At 38.0% G+C, this 14188-nt stretch overlaps 1 pseudogene across 1 annotated transcript; it reads right to left on the reverse strand.

Annotated features, from left to right (window-relative positions):
• Window positions 1–209: 209 nt before the first annotated feature.
• On the reverse strand, window positions 210–10898 carry LOC309973964 (CDK5 and ABL1 enzyme substrate 2-like; annotated as a pseudogene). Its single transcript has 2 exons — window positions 9906–10898; window positions 210–277 (listed from the first exon to the last, which is right to left on the reverse strand). The product of its transcript is annotated as a CDK5 and ABL1 enzyme substrate 2-like (transcript).
• Window positions 10899–14188: the final 3290 nt, after the last annotated feature.

A 14188-nucleotide genomic window follows, 5' to 3' on the forward strand; every position in this document is an offset into this window, starting at 1 on the left:
CCAAATATCCCAAATTCTGTTATCCTAAAAGAGGAAGAATCTTTTAAATGATTTATTTTCACTTTAAGAAAAAAGTGATTTATTTTCCCTTTAAAAGCAGCTTTAGGATATTATGGATATCATCATGGAGCAGGATATGGCCTTAGTGAAATGCTCCATGTTTTAGAGCTTCTTCCTCCAGGATGTAACCTACAGTGTGGTTGGTTTTTCTAATTGCTCTGTCTGTCATAGTGATAACTCTCTCCTTCACTGCTTCCAAATGTGACCACCAGCGTGGCTGAAATAACAATGGGTTTGAAACAGTCTATTGTATGCAGGAGCCCATGTTGAAAATTTCATAATTCGTCTAAATTTTAGGTTAAATAAAAATGATTTCAGGGCTTCCCTGGTGGCGCAGTGGTTGAGAATCCGCCTGCCAACGCAGGGGACACGGGTTTGAGCCCTGGTCTAGGAAGCTCCCACATGTCGCCGAGCAACGAAGCTCGTGCACTACAACTACTGAGCCTGCGCTCTAGAGCCCGTGAGCCACAACTACTGAGCCCGTGAGCCACAACTACTGAAACCCGCGCGCCTAGAGCCCGTGCTCCACAACAAGAGAAGCCACCGCAATGAGAGAAGCCCACACACAGCAAAGAAGAGTAGCCCCTGCTCACCACAACTAGGGAAAGCCCGCACGCAGCAACAAAGACCCAACGCAGCCAAAAATAAATAAATAAATAAAATTGATTCTTAAAAAAAAAAAAAAGAAATGACTTAAACCTTGAAATGGTTTTCTTCATAACTGTTTGAGGCTCAAACGCTAATAGACTATAAAATAATTAAGGGAAAAAATGCTAAAGGAAGCACACATTTTCTAAGAGGGAGAAAGGTGGAGAGATTGGATTGTACACACCAACAGGATCAAGGAAGGATGCTAAGTGATGGTAATGAATCTGCGTGCCTTATTCCTGCTTCCAAAGAAATTAAGTGTAAAAGGAAAGGGTTTCAATCAGAAAATCACGTGATATCACCTAAGGAGACTTAAGACAAGGTATCCTTATCATACCAAAAAAATGGAAAAAAGAATATAAAAGTCTATTAAATGAAAATGATTTGACAGACAGAGAGCAAGAAATGGTGCTTTTGCCATTCCAGAATGTTTGAATTATTCATCTTCTCCTTGAAAATGTGTCAGTTGTAATAAAGTTTGCCAGAGCTTTCCACACGAAAATAATTTATGGGGCATTACACTGAGAACAAAAAGCAAAATAATATCCTTTATACAAAAGTATTTTTCCTTTAAATTGCTTTAAAAAACCAAAAATTATGCTTTTTAAATTAATAATTCTAACTTCTTTAACAACTTAGGCGCCAATATAGCTAAGAATTATCACTCTATCAGCAGTTTTTTAATAAAACATGGAAGTGAACATGCTGTCTAATAACAATCTGATAAGAATCTAAGTGGAAAAGCATCAACTAGACTGCAAATGAATAGCATAAATCTAAACATGTCCCCCTGAAAAATTCAGAAACTGGCAAAACATCTGTTGGGCTGGCTGGCAGTCATCCTAAGTGATGATGCATGCCTTTTACTTCCTGGAGAAATAATTAAGCAGTAAGTTTAACAGTTTCTTCCAGCTCCTTCAAGAATTGGAAGTGCCAAGGACTCAGAAGTTTATTATCAAAAAAATTTTAACCTGAGACCTTGGGTATCCAGGCTGCTCAGACCAAAGCAAGGCAGAAATGTGGGCGTGGTATAGAGCCCTGCTCAGTGAGTTAGGGCTCCCGTTTTGGTGTTTTGGTTGTCACACAGCCGCCCTGAGTCCTGCAAAGATGACCCAGCATGCCAGGCTTCTCTCCAGCCTCTCAACTTCTCTCCTCCAAAGGGACCTGGAGGAAGCAGAGACCGGGATGGACCAGTCCTGACTCTGTGAGGTCCAGTTCCCTCTATGAATACATGTATTCCTCTATGAATACAAAACATGTATTCAAACTACATGAGCTGAAGAAGTAAGAAGAGAACATTTGTCTCTTTTGCTTAGATTGCCCTAATTGACAAGACAAAACACACCTAAATAGCTCTAGTTCATGAGGAAGGCAAAGGAAAGGAATGGCACTTTTCTATGGTACCAAATCAAGTTTTTTAGTGGATAAATAGATAAAGTATCCTATCTCTGCTAGGCGCTAATATATTGGGCAGGGGGACCCTCCATTAATGCACAATGTAAAAACAGAATTAAACCTATTAGGTGAAGGATTTATTCTACATTATCATTTAATTACCAACATGTCTCTATATTCAATTATAGTACTACGGTTTCATTAGGCACTTTCACTGAGATTTTCTAATTAAAACCCTCCCAGGTAACTGATGCTCAGTAGATTTGATTAGCATTTTTATCTTTCTTTTTCTCATTGAAAGTAAAATAATCTATCTTTGCACTTACGTCAAAAATAGCAGCCTCCGCCCTAGGTCTCCTTTGCACAGACACTAGTCACAATTTCCTGCCAGATGCCTCAGGGGAGAATTTCACCTTGCACAATTCTACTGGAAGATGCTATGGCTTCCTATTGAACAGAATATTAGTCTCCCTGCACTGATACAGTTTAGGAATTAAAAGACTTTGGAGTCATTAAGCTGGTTTCAAACTTCGGCTCCTCTACAAACTAGTTGCACCTCTGGCAAATTACTTGACCTCTGTGACTATTTCGCATTCGCAAAATGGGGACTCTTATGAGGCATAAATGACAAAATGAGTGAAGTGTTTAGCACAGCATCTGGCACGTAGTAAATGGTAATTGTTACTGTCACTATTGTCATCTTTGCTGTTGCTGTTACAGGGTGTGGATAAGGAAAATATTTAATTAAGGTATGTGTTCCCAGGCAACTTAGTTACTGGAGGCTGTGTCATAAGCATCGTGCTCCAGAGACTGGTCGGCATCCATCATTTAATATTAAGGTTTGAGAACGTTTCTAATTCTGTTTATTCTCTGATTGTACTGCCCATTCTGTTCTCTGCCCTTCCAAGTTCAGTTTTGTGTCGCGATGGACTGTCCCACACAGACTATCATCTGTGCTCTCCTGTTCTCTGGCTTCTGGTTGGACTTAGCCAATAGGAGGCATCACCAGGAAATCTGAGCATGAGAGAAGACAGGTCAGGAATATCTCCCTCACTACCACTTGCTTTGGGGCCATAATTCTGGCAGTGGTCAGATGTCTCTGCAGCTACCCTGGAAGTCCCTTCACACCTCCAGCTTTCACTGGACTCTGTTAACAAGTCTATTTTCTCCCCTCATCCCTTCAGGCCTAGGAGTGGCATTAGCTTCTTTTGCTGGTAGCTAGAGCCTGAACATCCTTCATTGGTTTGCTTAACCATACTTTGTAAATAGTCCCTTCTCTAACTACTCATCAGAATTTCATCTAAGTGCATCTCTGTTTCCCACTGGGACCATGAGTAATGTACCCCTTCAGATCAATATGTTTCCCTGTAGCCACCTGGGTTAATATTTGTTTTACAATTTTTATTGAGTCCTTACTATGCACTAAACACTGGGCTAAGTGCAAAGTGAAAGGGAAAAAAATTATATATATATGTATTTAAATACGTATGCATGCCCTTCTCTTCAAAGATGTCAGTCTTTCAGTGTGACCTCAAATAAGAGGAGAAATTTAAGAGGCAGAAATGTAAGGAAGTGGCATTTCAAGCATAGAAGAGAATGTTTAAAAGTCATGATGACCTGAAGATACACAGTATATTTAGTGAACAGCAAAGTCATTCAGGGTAAGGAGAACATAATGCTAAGATTAGAATGGTGATGAGATGGGTGGATGCCATCATGAGGTATCGTTAAGTGGCTGGAGGTTGGCCAGGTTTGGAAGGACATTACTGGAACTTGTGTAAAAGGGTTCATGCTGCGGAATGATTTTATACTAACTCAATTTTGACAGGTATTTATGGCAGCAACAATATTAGGGTGACCAGTTCAATGGATTGCAAGAATACAGAAGAAATACAAAAACAGTTGTTATTGGAGTTGAAAGCAGGGGACATACTCAACAAATATTTCACAGAGAATTATCAAGACTTCAAGACTTTTGAATATAGGAGTTGGAGGAGTATTAGCTATGGGTTCAATCTGAGGTGTCTGTTTAGACTACATCATAAATGGTGACTCTGTTAACTGAAACAGGAAATAGAGGGAAGGGAGCAGATCGGGTAGGGGTAGATGAATTCCTTTTTGAAAAAAACATCTGACCTGTTGGTGTTACAATAATTGGCTTAAAAAAGAGACCTGATCATCATTTTGAGAAAAGAGGAAATAATCTCACGATTAAAAAAAAATAAAAGTCATACTAGAACAGCACCAGATGATTAAAATTAGTGAGGCCCCTTAAATGTAAGAAATTTCAAAAGTAAATGCTTCAGAAGTTTCAAGTTGGACATTCGTATCTACTTTGGTGTCCTCCCTATATCACCAAGCACAGTTAGTGTCTGCCTATACTGCATTTCCACAGCATCACCTCTCTATAGTCTTGTTCATTACCTGTCTCTGTCTCCCTAACTTACTTTGACATATATCCATAATGACCTATGCAGTGCTTGGCATGTGATAAGTGTACTTAATAATCAGTTTTTAGTATCATAAAGTGGTGAAATGCCAAAATTATGAGACCACTTCTCTGCTTCAATATTCGATTCCAAAATAACAGGAGATGTGTTAGTTTTTTTCTCATCAACTGTTTTAGTTATTGTTTTTTTAACCTGCAAGGATGCTTCCTCTCACTCATCACAAAAATAATTCAGATATCAGACAGATACTGTACTCAAGTATAATCAAGCTTTTATTTTTTACATCTTTATTGTAGTATAATTGCTTTACAATGGTGTGTTAGTTTCTGCTTTACAACAAAGTGAATCAGTTATACATATACATATATTCCCATATCTCTTTCCTCTTGTGTCTCCCTCCCTCCCACCCTCCCTATCCCACCCCTCTAGGTGATCACAAAGGACCGAGCTGAACTCCCTGTGCTATGCGGCTGCTTCCCACTAGCTATCTATTTTACGCTTGGTAGTGTATATATGTCCATGCCACTCTCTCACTTCGTCCCAGCTTACCCTTCCCCCTCCTCGTGTCCTCAAGCCCATTCATTTTCTACATCTGCATCTTTATTCCTGTCCTGCCCCTAGGTTCTTCAGAACCTTTTTTTTTTTTTTTTTTTTTTTTTTAGATTCCAGATATATGTGTTAGTGTATGGTATTTGTTTTTCTCTTTCTGACTCACTTCACTCTGTATGACAGACTCTAGGTCCATCCACCTTACCACAAAAAATGCAATTTCGTTTCTTTTTATGACTGAGTAATATTCCATTGTATATATGTGCCACATCTTCTTTATCCATTCATCTGTCAATGGACACTTAGGTTGCTTCCATGTCCTGGTTATTGTAAATAGTGCTGCAATGAACATTGTGTTACATGACTCTTTTTGAATTATGGTTTTCTCAGGGTATATGCCCAGTAGGGGATTGCTGGGTTGTATGGTAGTTCTATTTTTAGTTTTCTGAGGAACCTTCATACTCTTCTCCATAGTGGCTGTATCAATCTACATTCCCACCAACAGTGCAAGAGGGCTCCCTTTACTCTTCACCCTCTCCTCCATTTATTGTTTATAGATTTTCTGGTGATGCCTCTTCTGACTGGTGTGAGGTGATACCTCATTGTAGTTTTGATTTGCATTTCTCTAATGATTAGTGATGTTGAGCATCCTTTCATGTGTTTGTTGGCAATCTGTATATCTTCCTTGGAGAAATGTCAATTTAGGTCTTCTGCCCATTTTTGGATTGGGTTGTTTTTTTTGATATGGAGCTGCAAGGGCTGCTTGTGTATTTTGGAGATTAATCCTTTGTCAGTTGCTTCATTTGCAAATATTTTCTCCCATTCTGAAGGTTGTCTTTTGGTCTTCTTTATGGTTTCCTTTGCTATGCAAAAGCATTTAAGTTTCCTTAGGTCTCATTTGTTTATTTTTGTTTTTATTTCCACTTCTCTAGGAGGTGGGTCAAAAAGGATCTTGCTGTGATTTATGTCATAGAATGTTCTGCCTATGTTTTCCTCTAAGAGTTTTATAGTGTCTGGTCTTACATGTAGGTCTTTAATTCATTTTGAGTTTATTTCTGTGTATGGTGTTAGGGAGTGTTCTAATTTCATGCTTTTACATTTCCCAGCACCACTTATTGAAGAGGCTGCCTTTTCTCGATTGTATATTCTTGCCTCCTTTATCAAAGTTAAGTTTACCATATGTGCGTGGGTTTATTTCTGGGCTTTCTATCCATTGATCTATATTTCTGTTTTTGTGCCAGTACCATACTGTCTTGATTACTGTAGGTTTGTAGTGTCTGAAGTCCGGAAGCCTGATTCTTCCAGCTCCGTTTTTCTTTCTCAAGATTGCTTTGGTTATTCAGGGTCTTTTGTGTTTCCATACAAATTGTGAAATTTTTTGTTCTAGTTCTGTGAAAAATGCCAGTGGTAGCTTGATAGGGATTGCATTGAATCTGTAGATTGCTTTGTGTAGTATAGTCATTTTCACAATGTTGATTCTTCCAAACCAAGAACATGGTATATCTCTCCATCTGTTTGTATCATCTTTAATTACTTTCAACAGTGTCTTATAGTTTTCTTCATAAACGTCTTTTGTCTCCTTAGGTAGGTTTATTCCTAGGTATTTTATTCTTTTTTTTGCAATGGTAAATGGGAGTGGTTCTTTAATTTCTATTCCAGATTTCTTATCTTTAGTGTATAGGAATGCAAGAGATTTCTATGCATCAATTTTGTATCCTGCTACTTTACCAAATTCATTGATTAGCTCTAGTAGTTTTCTGGGAGCATCTTTAGGATTCTCTATGTATAGTATCATGTCATCTGCAAACAGTGACAGATTTACTTCTTCTTTTCTGAGTTGGATTCCTTTTATTTCTTTTTCTTCTCTGGTTGATGTGGCTAAAACTTCCAAAACTATGTTGAATAACAATGGTGAGAATGGACAACCTTGTCTTCTACCTGATCTTAGAGGAAATGGTTTCAGTCTTTCACCATTGAGAACAATGTTGGCTGTGGGTTTGTCATATATGGCCTTTATTATGTTGAGGTAAGTTCCCTCTATGCCTACTTTCTGGAGAGTTTTTATCGTAAATAGGTATTGAATTTTATTGAAAGCTTTTTCTGCATCTATTGAGATGATCATATGGTTTTTATCCTTCAGTGTGTTAATATGGTTTATCACATTGATTGATTTGCATATATTAAAGAATCCTTGCATTCCTGGGATAAACCCCACTATCATGGTGTATGAACCTTTTAATGTGCTGTTGGATTCTGTTTGTTAGTATCTTGTTGAGGATTTTTGCATCTATGTTCATCAGTGATATTGGCCTGTAGTTTTCTTTCTTTGTGACATCTTTGTCTAGTTTTGGTATCAGGGTGATGGTGGCCTCGTAGAATGAGTTTTGGAGTGTTCCTCCCTCTGCTATATTTTGGAAGAGTTTGAGAAGGATAAGTGTTAACTCTTCTCTAAATATTTGATAGAATTCACCTGTGACCCATCTGGTCCTGGGCTTTTGTTTGTTGGAAGATTTTTAATCACAGTTTCAATTTCAGTGCTTGTGATTGGTCTGTATATATTTTCTATTTGTACCTTGTTCAATCTCAGAAGGTTGTGCTTTTCTAAGAATTTGTCCATTTCTTCCAGGTTGTCCATTTTATTGGCATAGAGTTTCTTCTAGTAATCTCTCATGATCCTTTGTATTTCTGCAGTATCAGCTTTTACTTCTCCTTTTCAATTTCTAATTCTCTTGATTTGCATCTTCTCCCTTTTTTTCTTAATGAGTCTGGCTAGTGGTTTACCAATTTTGTTTATCTTCTCAAAGAACCAGCTATTAGTCTTATTGATCTTTGCTTTTGTTTCCTTCATTTCTTTTTCATTTATTTCTGATCTGATCTTTATGATTTCTTACCTTCTGCTAACTTTGGGGTTTTTTTTTTGTTCTTCTTTCTCTAATTGCTTTAGATGTAAGGTTAGGTTGTTTTTTTGAGAGGTTTCTTGTTTCTTGAGGTAGGATCGTATTGCTATAAACTTCCCTTTTAGAACTGCTTTTGCTGCATCCAATAGGTTTTGGGTCATCGTGTTTTCATTGTCATTTGTTTCTAGGTATTTTTTTATTTTCTCTTTGATTTCTTCAGTGATCACTTCGTTATTAAGTAGTGTATTGTTTAGCCTCCATGTGTTTGTATTTTTTACAGATTTTTTCCTCCAATTGTTATCTAGTCTCATAGCACTGTTCTCGGAAAAGATACTTGATACAATTTCAATTTTCTTAAATTTCTTCAGGCTTGATTTGTGACCCAAGATATGATCTATCCTGGAGAATGTTCCATGAGCACTTGAGAAGAAAGTGTATTCTGTTGTTTTGAGATGGAATGTCCTATAAATAACAATTAAGTCCATCTTGTTTAATGTAGCATTTAAGGCTTGTGTTTCCTTGTTTGTTTTCATTTTGGATGATCTATCTATTGGTGTGAATGGGGTTTAAAGTCCTCTACTATGATTGTGTTACTGTGAATTTCCCCTTTTATAGGTGTTAACATTTGTGTTATGTATTGAGGTGCTCCTATGTTGAGTGCATAAATATTTACAATTGTTATATCTTCTTCTTAGATTGATCCCTTGATCATTATGTAGTGTCCTTCTCTGTCTCTTATAATAGTCTTTATTTTAAAATCTATTTTGTCTGATATGAGAATTGCTACTCCAGCTTTCTTCTGATTTCCATTTGCATGGAATATATTTTTCTATCCCATCACTTTCAGTCTGTATATGTACCTAGGTCTGAAGTGGGTCTCTTGTAGACAGCATATATACAGGTCTCATTTTTGTATCCATTTAACCAGTCTATGTCTTTTGGTTGGAGCATTTAATCCATTTACATTTAAGGTAGTTATCGATATGTATGTTCCTTTTACCATTTTCTTAATTGTTTTGGGTTTGTTTTTGTAGGTCTTTTCCTTCTCTTGTGTTTTTCCTACTTAGAGAAGTTCCTTTAGCACTTGATGTAAAGCTGGTTTGGTGGTGCTGAATCGTCTTAGCTTTTGCTTGTCTGTAAAGTTTCAATTTCTCCGTCAAATCTGAATGAGATCCTTGCTGGGTAGAGTAATCTTGGTTTTAGGTTTTTCCCCTTCATCACTTTAAATATGTCCTGCCACTCCCTTCTGGCTTGCAGAGTTTCTGCTGAAAGATCAGCTGTTAACCTTATGGGGATTCCCTTGTATGTTATTTGTTGTTTTTCCCTTGCAGCTTTTAATATTTTTTCTTTGTATTTAATTTTTGATAGTTTGATTAATATGTGTCTTGGCATGTTTCTCCTTGGATTTATCTTGTATGGGACTCTGTGCTTCATGGAGTTGATTAAATATTTCCTTTCTCATATTAGGGAAGTTTTCAACTATAATCTCTTCAAATATTTTCTCCATCCCTTTCTTTTTCTCTTCTTCTTCTGGGACCCCTATAATTCGAATGTTGGTGCATTTAATGTTGTCCCAGAGGTCTCTGAGACTGTCCTCAACTATTTTCATTCTTTTTTCTTTATTCTGCTCTGTGTTAATTATTTCCACTATTTATCTTCCAGGTCACTTACCCGTTCTTCTGCCTCAGTTATTCTGCTATTTATTCCTTCTAGAGAATTTTTAATTTCATTTATTGTGTTGTTCATCATTGTTTGTTTGCTCTTTAGTTCTTCTAGGTCCTTTTTAAACATTTCTTGTATTTTCTCCATTCTATATCCAAGATTATTTTGGATCATCTTTTCTATCATTCTTTTTCAGGTAGACTGCCTATTTCCTCTTCATTTGTTTGGTCTGGTGGGCTTTTACCTTGCTCCTTCCTCTGCTTTTTCTTCAGCAGCTTGCAGTTCTGCTTGTTGTGTTTGCCCTGCAGGACCAGCTTCTCAAAGTACACATAGGCCATTGGCACTGTCACAGGCTCCAAAACACACTCCTGGGACAAGTTCTGCCTCTCTCATTTTCAACTCCTAATCTTGCTCAGCATCAGCTTGATGTGCGGGAACTTCTCCCAGAAGGTCTCCTTCATGTCCTTCTTGAGGTGGGAGAGCTTCACATACTCTATCACTGTGGTCATGTAGGATGCGAAGATGAGGACGTACTTGTGCTTGCTGCAAGGTCACTGAGGGTCAGCCAGGAGGTTGGGATTGTACTACAGGGAATCCCCTGCATTAGCCCCTAGTTCTGAGCCAGCTAGCGCCACCCTGGGCAGGACAGGTTTGCATCTGGACCTCAGCAGAGCACAGGGCACTCTGAGTCGTGGCTGAGTCAGTGGGCCAGCTTGAGAGTGACCAGGGTGTTGGTGGGGTACAGGATCTTGGTAAGACACAACCTTTCCATCCGCCCCCAGCTCAACGTCTTCCAACTGGAAGACCATCTCAGAAGATATGGAAACGTCGCCGGATGGATGCCTCTGCTTTTGGCTATCCACCCTCAGGTCACTGACGCACAGGCCTTCTCCACAGGGCAAGACAGAGAAGGCTGCACACATGGACTGCTTGGCTCAGATGAGCATGATCCTGCTGTTCCTGGAGTTGTACTGCCTCATATTATTGATGAAGTGAGTCTTCTTCGGGCCTTTGTGTCTTGGGGATCCAGATGTATGTTTGGTTCTTTGAAGGGAGGCACATCCCACCGTGTCTTCCAGAAACTCGAGGGAAGCCCATCCAGGGAGATGTTGTTGAGGAAGAAGAGCACAGCCTGGCGGCGCCGCGAGTCCCCTGACCTCCGCAGTGGCTGCGATGCAGCCCAGACAGCAGGGCCAGGGGACTGGCCCAGAGATCCACCCACCGTGGCCGCAGCCATCCTCTGACTGAGCCCAACAACCACCCGCCACCCACAATCAAGCTTTTAAAAACAGGATCACTTATGACAAAAATGCTCAACCTGAAAACCCAACATTTTGCTCAAATAGTTCCTTAGTAAAATTCTTTGCAGCTACAACTGCCAGAAGTTAGGATCTCCACACATTGTAATTATTGTTTTCTCCCCTCAGATTACCATGTTAAGAAATATCTTTGAATTTTTGAGACTGACAACATGAACGTTAAACCTCACTGTATTCTAGTGAATAGTGGTGAAGAATGTGTACACACACACACACACACACACACACACAGATACACACACTCTCCAATATATTCCAACATAGCAACCACATCACCATGCTTTGGATCTTACACAGATATCCAGGGCTTTACTGCCAGGTGTCAGAAGGGTGTTATCACTAATAAATCTTAATTCTTCTAGTGTTTTCAAACACAATCAGACCTAATCAAGGGATCTACACGATGGAAATTTTGATTGCTAAATCAGGATAATACATCACTTCTCTAAGGGGATCTATAGAAGACAAAAAAAGCTAAGTGGACTCAGTAGGCTTGGTTCTTCTTAGTCTTTTAATTAAAACAAATACCAAAAACAAAATTATTCTTGACCCATTTTTGCCATCAAATTCCTTCACAGGTTTACTTTCTTATTTTCCTATTTAAAAGAGTCTAAACCTTCTGTTTTTTGTGACATCTTACTGAAGGAATTGAATTTGGTGTTCAAAGACCTACATTCCTTGAAAAAGAAGAGCAACAGTGAGGCAAGGGGATTGCTGGCCCAATTAGATATATAAGCATATCCTAAGGTCTCTATAATCAACACAGTGTGATGTTGGCATATGAGTAGCCAGGCAGGTCAATAAGAAAGAATAGAGAATCCAGAAATATATGCAATTGCTGGTAGTATTCAACAAAGGTGAAGTCACAAATCAAGTGGGAAATATGGGCACTTTAATAAATGGTGCTGGGATAACTGGATAAGTACATGAAAATAATAGAAATTGAATTCATTTCTGACACCAGAAATCAGTGAAAATTCTAAAGGAATTAGAAATTTAAATATAAAAAATGAAATTACACAAGTACAAACATTTCTGAATATCCTTATAACTGAGATGCAAGGAAAATTCTCTTCCTGCTCAAAATATTGAAGCAGTAGGGAAAATAATTAGTAAATTTGACTACATAAAGATTAAACATGCATGGCAGGGACTTCCCTGGTGGTCCAGTGGTTAGGACTCTGCACTTCCACTGTGGGGGGCAAGGGTTCGACCCCTGGTAGAGGAACTAAGATCCCGCATGCTGCATGGTGGCACAGCCAAAGAAAAAAAAGCATGGCAAATACAACTTCATAAGCAAAATTAAAATAACAACAATGCTATTTATAAAACAGGCCAGACAGGACATGGAAGCAACCTAAGTGTCCATTGACAGATGAATGGATAAAGAAGATGTGGCACATATATACAATGGGATATTACTCAGCCATAAAAAAAAATGAAATTGAGCTATCTGTAGTGAGGTGGGTTGACCTAGAGTCTGTCATACAGAGTGAAGTCAGAAAGAGAAAAACAAATACCGTACGCTAACACGTATATATGGAATCTAAAAAAAAAGGTTCTGAAGAACCTAGGGGCAGGACAGGAATAAAGATGCCGATGTAGAGAATGGACTTGAGGACACAGAGAGGGGGAAGGGTAAGCTGGGACGAAGTGAGAGAGTGGCATGGACATATATACACTACCAAATGTAAAATAGATAGCTAGTGGGAAGCAGCCACATAGCACAGGGAGATCAGCTCAGTGCTTTGTGACCACCTAGAGGGGTGGGATAGGGAGGGAGACGCAAGAAGGGGGAGATATGGGGATATATGTATAGCTGATTCACTTTGTTGTAAAGCAGAAACTAACACACCATTGTAAAGCAATTATACTCCAATAAAGATGTTTAGAAAAAAAAAGAAAAACAGGCTAGAGATGTGAGTAGAAAAGGCAATACAGGCAATGCAGTTTCTCATACGTTTAGGACTCTATATGTCTCATAATTTTAAAAATAGTTCATAATAAGAGAAATACAAATTAATATTACACAGATATATCTTATTTATCACACTGACAAAAAATCAAGAGTGTGATCACACATTTAGTTGGTAAGACTAAGAGGAAACAGGCACATATGTGTTTCTAAAAAGAATGCAAAATGTTATGAACCCAATGGAGGGCAATTTGGCATTATTTAATGATTTTACATATGTTTTTATGTATTGCCCTTCTCTAGGAATCTATCTGAAAGATAAACATGAAAATATGTATACACATGGATATTTACTGCATGATTTAAAAAGGTAAAAACCAGAAACAACCTAAATGTCCATTAATACATGATGAATTGAATTAACTTTGAGATACTTACTATGGAACACCATACAGCTGGTTTAAAAAAAAAAAAAAAGAGTGCTTTCTAATATGTGATCTCCAGGATATATTGTTAAATGAAAACAACAAGTAGTATAAGCAACATGTATACTATATATCGTATTACCATTTATCTGAAAAAGGGAGTCTGTGTGTGTATATGTGTGTGTGTATATATGCACATACAATGGGAGATTAAGCTATATTTAAATAAAATTATTACTTATATGTGATGAGAGGTAACATGTAAAGGAGACAGATATAAAAGTCAGGGGCAGGCAATTTACAAGATGAATCTTAGGATTTTGTCATTCCAGAAAACAAGGAAGTTATCAAAAATTATTGGAATAGTGTCAAAAGGACTCATGAAACATCTTAAAGTGGCTCCCACTGTACAAAGATGAGTCATCCTCAGCACCAATAAGAGTAAAAACATCAGTGGGTTGAAATCAATAAAATATGTAAAAAATCCAGGAATTCCAATGATCATGTTTTAAAAAAAGATCACCTTTGGAGGATGCTAGGAAACCAACTCCTTGTTCTAAAAACTGATAAATAAAGGGAAAGAATCATACAGATTACTTGTTTTTATAGTAAAAACTATACCTCAGGGTATTCAAAAGTTGATGAGAAAAAATTCTGTCTATGGAGGGATTCCAACTAACATATAAAGATGTAATTACATAATTGGAATATTACCATTTTGCAAACCCCAAAGTAAACTCTGGACCTGGGAAATGATCCTCAGTGGCACCTAACGCCACAGCAGTAGATAACTGGACATTATGCCTCTCGATGGAAGTTTAGAACACCATTTATGAAGTAATCTTGCCAAAAATGTAACCTAAATATG

Source organism: Leucopleurus acutus, assembly GCF_964270905.1.
Source record: "Leucopleurus acutus genome assembly, chromosome: 17".
Taxonomy (NCBI): domain Eukaryota; kingdom Metazoa; phylum Chordata; class Mammalia; order Artiodactyla; family Delphinidae; genus Leucopleurus; species Leucopleurus acutus.